The sequence below is a fragment of the Lepeophtheirus salmonis genome, chromosome 13 (assembly GCF_016086655.4).
Source record: "Lepeophtheirus salmonis chromosome 13, UVic_Lsal_1.4, whole genome shotgun sequence".
Taxonomy (NCBI): Eukaryota; Metazoa; Arthropoda; class Copepoda; order Siphonostomatoida; family Caligidae; genus Lepeophtheirus; species Lepeophtheirus salmonis.
The window spans coordinates 6,151,743-6,162,095 of record NC_052143.2 but is presented as its reverse complement, the minus strand read 5'-3'; the positions used below and the strand labels follow the sequence as shown (position 1 = coordinate 6,162,095).

The 10,353-nt window shown below is 36.2% G+C and overlaps 1 long non-coding RNA gene across 1 annotated transcript; it reads right to left on the bottom strand.

The window, feature by feature from the left end:
* Positions 1–4,091: 4,091 nt before the first annotated feature.
* Positions 4,092–5,412, bottom strand: LOC139907118 (uncharacterized). The gene is made up of 2 exons (XR_011783444.1): positions 5,067–5,412; positions 4,092–5,011 (listed from the first exon to the last, which is right to left on the bottom strand). It is a non-coding gene; the product is annotated as an uncharacterized lncRNA (long non-coding RNA).
* Positions 5,413–10,353: the final 4,941 nt, after the last annotated feature.

Genomic DNA, 10,353 nt, shown 5'->3' with positions numbered 1-10,353 from the left:
GTGTATGTTAAAAATTCTCCTTCCCAATTAATATCTCTCTTATACATATTATTAAGATATTATATAATTTACTTATATATACTACCTTGTAGATCTTCTGCTTCAAGATCTACAAGAGAAAATAAAATCAATTCTTCACCAACACTCAAACAGAGCACAGTGTTTTAATTCTCCTTGCCCTTTTCCATCACCCTATAATATTGATGGCTCCAAAGCAAAGTACATTCCATGCAAGACTAAAATTTTATAAAGAGTTGGTTCAACCACCAACCTCCGCAGGCTCCTCAGAACTGTCCAACCAACAGTTCCACTGGAGAAGCAACCTGTTGAACTTGGACAATCAACTCATTTATCTAGACTTGTTACAGTCTTAAGTGCTTCCCTTGATCCAGAAATAGCACGGTCTTACTGCATCCTGCAGGACGAAGTACTTTCACATACTGCAAAGTATGTGCAAGAGTGCACTTTTGAAACAAAGACATGTGGATTCTTCTTCCACAGATAACAACGTAATGGAGCGAGGTTAGTGTGACTTCATACCACAGCGTCGACCACTTCAAGAGCGTCATAGTCTCTACATGAGACAAATATTCGTTACAGCATGTCTGAGAACTGTAGTTGCCGCCAATGCTGGCCTAATCGAATTAACTGTCACTCATTTTGCTGGAAATTTCAAACTATTGGAATGGTGTATAAAGATGTTTCGAGAAATAATATTTGTTTACTTTCTTGGCTGTTGAAGTCGTCCAAAGATTTATGGGTCACCCTGCATGTAGTTATTTATACGGAAGTTATATATTATGCAACAAGAGCCAAGAAAGATTGTGTGGACAGAGTTGTTTCCAATTTGTTCATATTTATTTATTTATAATTTGTCTCTTGCTCCACAATCTCATACGGACTCATATTTGAACCTTAAATAGATAAACTAAACTTTTGTATTGTTGTGACTGTTCTTCATCATTATTGGCTGTAATAGGTTAATTAAAATTATATTAAACCTTGTCTAGATCGCCTAAATAAAAAAATTAAATGCGTGAACAATTGGTCATCTGAGGAGCTAAAGAAGTTCGCCAAATTAGAGGTCCGCTTTACAGTGACTTCTCTCATAATATTCGAATCCATGGATTCAATCTTTCAAAAAAGGGAAAAAAAAATCCCTTTCCATTTATCAATTAAATAACATAAGCCGATTATATTTACGACTGGGTTGGTTATTTTTTTTTTTGCCAAATAAAGTACTTATTAACAAGGATTATAACCAAACAGGTTGTCCGGATGTTATTAGCATCGGATAAAATAATGAACAAAGCAAAATCCTTGATAAAGGCTCCAACTTTGAAATTAATTATTTTATTTATCATAGAACTGTTAATAAAATCCGATATTCTTGAAAAGAGTCATTATCACAAGATATTCGATCTGCAATGCCCCCGTATCTTCACGAGGAAATTGGCTGAGTGGAGAAGTTCTACCTCAAAGCCACAAGCAACTCTTCATCAGCGGATTTTAAGTTCTTGGAGGTAATACATTACTTCAACAACCTTCCCATCCCCACACTGGTCCACCTTAACACCAATGTTCACTGTTACTGTTAAATTTTTGAGGTCAGCAAGTCAAAAACACAAAAAAAAAGTATCTTGATTCCCTTTTCCTCTCGGCAGAAATTTACCTGACAAATCTCCCAAGGTTATCCAGACCTATTTTAAATGCAAACAAAAGGTCAGAAAAGGGATCAGACATAGCTGCCATTTGATATCAAGGTCTTAACATTCTCACAAAAATTTCACTGAAAAGAATAGGCGAACTTGCCAATGCTGCACCAAGTCACCTGGCCCATCTTGTTCTGCTGACGTTGTCTTGCAATAAGTATCCGGATGCCCAACCCACGTTCAGATGGGGAGAAGATTACTTCAATTTAACTCAAACCAGATCTCTTCTCAAACTTTCCTCTCTACTCAGCCTTCTGCCAATCTATCTGGAGGGTCTGACAACCCTCCAGATAGCCAAATATTTGAGGGCAGATATCGGTAGGATTTTTTATAAAAAGATATTTCATACATTATCGATCAACGAAGAAGAAATCTTAGTGGGTCCAGTCTAAGAGAACTATTTTTAAGACTGAAAGGCCGGCCTTATAAATGGAAATTTATGAGTTATGAGGTTTCTGATTTATTACGCTTTAGGGGTTTTAGGATAGATAAATATTGTGGGTAATGTTAATAAGTTGGTCGCTTTGCAAGAGAATGTAGTAATAAATTTGTAAAATGGAGCATTATGCCGTTTTCATTAAGATTAGAAATCAAAAAGAGATGAAAGAGAAAACTTCAGAGATTTAATTTATACTAAGTGAACCCAATGAATCAGTTATTATTGAGAAGGAAAAAAAAATGAAGAGTGTAAAGAAAATCCCTGAGCTTCAGTACTGACGGGCCTAGTACAACGGATAAGGACGACCAGACCCAGTTTGTACAAGGAGATAACTCGAAGAATGCAACTAACTTAGATGAAATACAAGATATACATACCAGAAAAAAAAATACAACCCATGGGATGTAAATAAAACAAAAGTTGATATTTTGTACTGGATAGAAAGGATATACCTCGCAGTTTTACAGATGTTGAGGAAATTGTGATAGCAATAACAAAATAGCAGCTCTAGAACGTTACTTTCCAGGTTGAGGTAAATAATTATGGTCGGTCTCCCTTTTTTATTGGTTCAGAGGGAAAAAAGAAAAATTTGTACAGTTCACAATTACAAGGAAATATTTCTGAAAGTGAGATTGACTTGAGAGGCAGAGTTAAATACATTAGGCTTCCAAAATTACACCTTAATATAGATCTGTTCGATAAACAAAACTTGACACTGATTATTCTACGGTAAGGGTGAGAAAATTAGAAGGCTGAGAGCTATAATTTTATCAGATAATTATTTGTAAGTTTTAAATCGTTGTTGTTTATATGATTTCTTACGATAAGTTCATTTGCTAGTATTATATTGTCAGAAATTAAATATCAGATACACATTACTGAATTTTCCCCTGAAGAGGTATCAGATGATATAAAATCAAATATATATTCTCTTGGAACTATGAGAATCAATCGAGTTCCAGGTCTAGCAGAAATTCTACCATCTGACAAAGAGCTAATGAAGAAAAGAAAGATGATCCCATGTGGAATTATCTTCAATTTTAAGGCGAAACAGAACTAAGGCATGTAAAATAGTTTAACAATAGATGGGAGAACATAATTTCCCCCCTAGCTTAAGCTCAACCAATTAGCTAAGTCAACCGGTACATCAGAAAACACAAAGAGTTTGCAACTGCGCCAAGCCCCTCCATCCTTGGCACAGTTGCGAACTCTTCCAATTCATTTATGGGGGGAGTCGATTTGATGGATTTTCTTATAGGTCTGTACAGAACAAAGAAGGCATTTTTAAAAATTGTTTTTCATTTGATGGACGTGACTATTATAAGCTGCTTGCTCCTAGACAGAAGAGATTGTGATAAGCTAAGTATTCCTTCCAATCAACAATATGATCTTCATATATTTACAAAAAAAAGTTGCAAGAGCACTTATTTTCCCAGGAAATACCCCAAATAAAAAAGGAGCCTGTCCTCAATCAAATACAAATCTGGAAATTCAATTTACAAATAGAAAAAAACGACTTGGTGAAAGAGTCAAACCTATTCGTCAAAACAAAGTTCGTTTAGACCAAGTATCTCATTTTCCTGAACCCTGTTCTACGCAACAGCGTTGTAAAATTCAAAATGCTTCATGAAAACGAAATGGCAATTCAATAACTGCAAAATCCCATTATGATTAGTTGTAAAAAGACTGTGTTTCGTTCAATTTCATAGTGGATACTTTATTTGTAAAAACTATTTTTTTAAAGTCACCAAATTTATATTTAGCAGCAAATATATATGTTTAGAATAAATAGAAAGTTAAACAACAATACTTTTACGGTAGTTTTTAATAGGCATGGCTATTATGAAATAACAACAATGTTCTTTACAATCGGATTGTACTTTTAAAAGGACACCAATGAAAATCCTTCATATGAAGATCAAAATATATTTTCAAATAAATATTTCTTGAATGGGGCTTGTAGTAAGTAACCAAGTTTGATCAAAATCGTCATGACATCTAAGTATCTTTTATTATCAGTGTTAACATATAATCCATTCTTATCAGGTTCAATTAACCTTAAAAACAACAGCTCCTTAGGACTTTTATCCCCTTTTTGAATTAATATAGAATTACGAATACGTTTATCATACTGTCGCAATATTGAGAAAAAGTATCCTAGCTTGTTTTTATGTTATCGCTACACATATGTAAAGTACTGCATTTGTCATTGTAAGTATAAATAGCCGTGAGTTTAATGTTTGTATCGGAGTTGTATTAGTGTTCCTATTACCCTAATCCTTGCATTATTCATCCACGTCTTCCCTTTGTTTCTCACGGTCGTCCTGAACTCATGGTATTAAATATATTGTGTCTCTCAACTTCGTTTGAGACGCAACAGTTACATATGATATAATGTAAATTATAAAGTACAATCGCCACGTTACTGTGAATGGAAATCGTTACCGCACCATGATAACCGATTTTTAAGGCCTGAATTGGCAGATATGGACTTGGACGATATGTGGTTTCAACACTTCACACCCAGCAAATGTTACAATCATTTATTGAAGAGTAAAATTGGTGAGCGTCTGATCTCTAAAAATGGACCAGTCCATTGCCCGCCTAGCTTGATTTTACGCCTCTAAACTATTTTCTTTGGGGTTACGTGAAAGCTCTGGTCTACACAAATAATTTTTCCACGTTAGAAGAGCTCAGAATAAATATTCAACGCTAAATTGCTGCAGTTTCAGCTAATTTATGCGTAAAAGTAGTCAAAAATTGGGTTCAACGATTGGACTTCGTAAAACGTGCACGTGGTATAGAAATATATACCATCTTGTATATCTTCTTTTTGAAGCTCCAAAGCAGAGTGCATTACCTGCATGACCAAAAATTTATATAGAGTCGGCTAAATCAACAACTTCAACAGGCACCTGAGAACTGTCCACCCAAAAGTTCTAGTAGAGAAGCGACCAGTTGAACTTGGAATTAATTAAGGTACCAGTGTGCCATCTGTAATTGTGCTGCTCCTCCGCCTGCAGTGCAGTGTCAACAGCATCATTCAGCAGCACACCACCATCCCTGCTTAAAACATCATCCCAGAGCTCAATTAAACAATTTTTGGAGTAGTCTTTGACCCTGCAAAAACACAAAAAAAAGCAGGAAAAGCTGGATAAAATGATTGCAACACATTTTCAGCCATTTACATTTGAAGATGACAAGGGTTTTATAAAGTTTATACATGCACTCAATCAATTGTATGGCATTTTTAGCAGGAAATTCCTCTCCCAGAAATTGCTCACACATCTGTATCACCTACAACCTGCTTCACTGCTACAGAGGGTTAATAAACCCATCGCAGTTTGTCTAACAACAGATACCTGGGTATCTAGAGCCACTACATCCTTCTTATCAGTTACATGTCACTTAATTGAAGACTACAACATGGTATCATGCCTTCTGGATTGTTTTGAGTTCAGTGACAGATACACATCAAAGACCTTAACAGAGGACCTCCTAAGAGTAACAAAAGAGTGGAATGAGGAAAACAAAGTAATTGGTTGTGTTACTTACAATACAACAAACATAACCAAAGAAGTTAAAACCCTGAAAGGATCCACTACCCATGTTTTGCACACATAATTAACCTTATTGTAAAAGACACTCTGAAGCTGATGAAAACCTACTGTGGACAAAGTCAAGGCAATTATGGAATTTTTCCACAGGAGCACAACAGCCACTCACAGGCTCAAATGAACACAATAGCAAATGTGTTTTCTGAGCTGAAGGTACAACAAGATTGTGTGACATGTTAGAATTTCACCTTTCATATGCACAAAAAGGATTCTGAAGTTAATGGAAACAGTCATGTATACCCTACCTGTTATGGAATCGAATATAACACTGTTCTATCGGAAAACAGCATTCTTGATCCAGAATTCCAAATATGGCCTTCAATGACAGAAAACCATTTGGACTTTCCAGTAGAGGTGGCTTATAGCAGCCACAATGACCAGGTTCTGGGTTGGAGAATTGAGGACATTCTCAATATAATCTTCATTCATGAGGGTCTGTAGGTCAATCAACTCATCTATCTAGACAGGCTTTTAGTCTTTAGTTCTTCTCTGGAAACATCACAGGGAAGGGTATTAATGCATCCAGGAGGAAGAGCATTTTCACATACTGCAAAGTCTGTGCAAAAGTGGCGCTAAGTAGCTATATAAAAAATAAAGGCGATTCTGAGTTGGACGTGGAGTGAACTGAAAAGGATTTCTCACATCATTGGATACGTAAGATTATCGTACAATAGTGAATTGCTTTCATATACGAGACAAACTATATTCAGGGCCCTACGAAGCCAAGATCCTAAGGCATAGGAGTAGGATATAGGATATTGTATTATTCATAAAGAAGGCAAGCTCGCCTTCATAGAGGGTCTTGACTCGTACGCGTGTTTCTTCTTTCCTTCTCCTTTTCTGTATTAAATTTACCTGTGTTTAATCATCTCCTGCACATCAATTCTCTTAATTGAATGGAATCAAAACCTACGGATCGCCCTCCTGAGAAGGACTTGAGTGAAGTAATACATAAAGCAACTGGGGCAGAGGATGCGGCGCAGGGAGCGAGTAGTAGAAAGAATATGGAAAGAGAAGTAACAAGTAAAGACGTTGTAACCCGTCTTGCGAACACGGAAAACAATAACAAAAAAGTTAAAAGGTCTTATTCATACACGACAAATAAGTCTAACGTCAGTTTAAAAACGATAAGTACTTGCCCTTCCTGGAACAATATTGTTATCGACTGGAAGGACATCAAAGGAATAACTGTTAAGGGGTTTACCCCAGATGTTCGACAATACATGAAAATATTAGTAGGACTACGTTTAAAAGAAGAGGAAATATTAAGAATCAACGACTGTAAGAGTGGCGCAGGGTTCATTATCATCACACTGAAAGAGACGATAAACGTCATATCTAGATTCGAACACATTAAAGAACCTACTAAAATTGAAGAAGATATATTCTTTATTATAAGAGGCCTTAATAAACTACGTGCAATTCAAGATCCAATCGAAGTAGTAATCAAAAACGGATCAGTAACCAACCTAAGTATTTTGAAAGAAATTATGGAAAAATTTGGAACTCTAGTTGGAAAAATCGAACCCGTCCCACATTGTCTGGTACCCAAATGCAAAGAAGAAGAGGAGCTAACTACAAAATTCAACAAATTTCTTTCAGGGAGACTGAAGTTTAAAATAAAACCCTCAAGGACGCTACCATCAATTGTACCTGTAGGGGGGAAAAAGTAGAGTTGCTCGCTAAATTCCAACAAATACAATGCTACAAATGCCTAAAGTATGGTCACATAAGAAGTAAATGCTCTGCCCTTAATAAAACAACATTCAAAGAATATGAAACCGAATTTAGACGGGAGATTGGTCTCCCGATAAGAATTGAAAGTGTAATGGATTGTGATATTTTAGAGGAAGAAGAAGACATTAACATAACAGGAGAGGAATCGAACGCTGCCCGTCTGGTCGAAAATGATGAAGCCCAAAGAGAAGATGAACACATTGACGAAACAAGAGAGGAAACGAACGCCGCCCGTCTGGTCGAAAGTGACGAGGCCCAAAAAGAAGAAGAAGTGCATCCACTATCTGGTGGAGGATTGTCACTGAATGAAAATCAAAAAGGAGAAAAAGAAAATGATTACTCGACTGAACAACAGGCCACACATAGAGGGACTGAAAGTTCTACTTTACCTTTCTCACCTAATGCCGACCAAAAGATTGAAACGGACACAGCAAATAATACTCCACTCAGGGACGACTGGAAAATGGTACTACGGAAGAAACCAGAAGTCCCAACCAAGAAACCTCTAATAACAAAGAAGCACGCGAAGAGATCCTTCTCATCTCCTCGGGAAAACTCTTTAGAAAAAAAATCAAGAGAAAATAACACTCCTGAAAAATAAAATGCAGTCAACAATGGAGATACATGCTTTTCTGTGTACCGACGACTTTGTAATTGCAAATATTCATATTTTTATCAACTATGCATTGTAACTTTGAAAAAAAAAAATACACCTCCCAGACTTGTTGAATTCAAAGAAAATTTAGGAATCAATCGCTTAATTTCTCTCAATATCCGTGGAGGAAAATCGCGTAAAGTCAGACACGCTCTAATGAAAAGACTAATGACCTTAAATCCGGATATTATCTGTCTGCAAGACATTAAGAGCCTAGTTTCCTCTTCATGTGGAAAAAAGTGTACTTCTTGCCTCCCTAGTTGTTTTAGCTATTTCTACACTGACTCTGGTGTAAAACGTGGAGTCCTTACTCTTGTTTCAAGATTGTTAAATGTTCCAATTTGTGTTCAAGAATTTTACGGAAAAAGTGAATGGCATAAGATCTTAATTACTTCGGCAACATCAGAATTTTTCTTAATCAACGCGTATGGTCCTAGTGAGAGAGAGTCGACTTTTTTCAAGCTATTATTAATTCCCATAAGGGAAATCCTTGCCCCCTTGCTATTGTTGGTGATATAAATGTGGATTTAAATAAGATTAGTAGTCTAAACTTGAAAATTTTAAAGAAGTTAATGTTGGAGATGAATATGGTTGATCTATTAAGGAAAATTTCACCGAATGAAAAGATTTCATGGAGAACAGGAAACAAGACTTCAAGAATAGATTTAGTTTTGGCTTCATCTAGTTTTATTAATAAAACAACGAACGCAAAATACCTCCCAGAGCCCTCATCTGACCACAAGATCATACAATGGGATTTCAAGCATGAATATAAAATGAAACAATTCAAAATGCCTCGCTGGATCTTGGAGGATGAAGATTTTCAACAAAGTCTTCAACGTAGGCTGACAGTAAATTTTGATCGCGTATTATCTGCTTCTAGGATAGCTTTGCGACTTAGTAATACTATTCAAGTGACTACCAAAAAATTTATCAAACGAAGAAAAGAAGCAAGCAGAAAATTCAATGACAACTTGGATGCTATTCTGACACAAGGTTCTCCTTTTGTCAGGGCATATGCGGCAGATACAATCAATACTTTTAGAATTCATGATATAGTTGATGAAGAGAAGAATAGGAAAATTGAACGGGAATGTAATTTCAGTCTTCGACTTAAAAAACTAGGAAGAAAATTTGGTCATCCAACCACAGGGGTTAAGCTTATAATGGTGGATGGAAAAAGACTGGTAAAAAAAAGAGGATATCTTGAACTATTTTCATGAGTGCTTTCAGAATATTGTAGGAGGGGATAGAAAAAACTTCCCCCGTGCAAGGAGACACAAGGGAACAATCTTCTCAGAAGACATTATTGGAAATTTTATAGAAAATAAATTTAAATCCGATAAGGCCTGTGGACCTGATGGAATAATTGGAAAAGTTTATGTCGTGGCAAAGAAGGAAATTGTGCCTTATTTAACGTGTATTGCTAAATCTATGGAGAAACACGGCCGTCTTCCAAAAGTGTTGACTAAGGGAAGAATTGCTCTTATTCCAAAAAAAGGTAACGGAACGGACTTTAGTCATTGGAGGCCCATAACTGTGCTTAATGAAGCATATAGAATTATTGTTGGAGTTTTAGGCAAACAAATTGAGCCAATTTTAAACATGAAGTGCGGTCCAGAGCAAAAAGGTTTTCTTCGTGGGAGGAGAATCACTGATGTTTCTTGGAACATTCAGGCGGCACTAGAATCGGTAAATGGACGTAAAATGTATGGGGCGGTTATAGCTATTGATTTTTCAAAAGCTTTTGACTCTATCAGACACGTTTTTATTATGAAGACTGTTAAGAAAATCTTGCCTAAGAAATTTTATAATCCGATTAGGGCTCTACTTTTGAATGGAGCTTCAACAATATCTATAGGTGGGTTGGAGAGTAAACCAATTGAATTGAAAAGAAGTTGCCGACAGGGATGCCCGGTTTCTCCTTTACTTTTTGTTGCGGCAATTGAAGAACTCAATAATATTATCAAAAGGAAATATGGCGGATTTGGTATTCAACTAGGATCGAGCAGGAAAATAATTGATATGTATGCAGATGATGTGACTCTTATGGTAGAGGCTAAATCGGAGAGGCAACTGATTAGAAGGATCGAGATTCTCTTGGGTTGCTTAGAGAAGTTTGAGATAAAGTCTGGCCTTGCAGTCAATAAGTATAAAACGGCAATACTACCAATTGGTAAGTGGACTTCGATA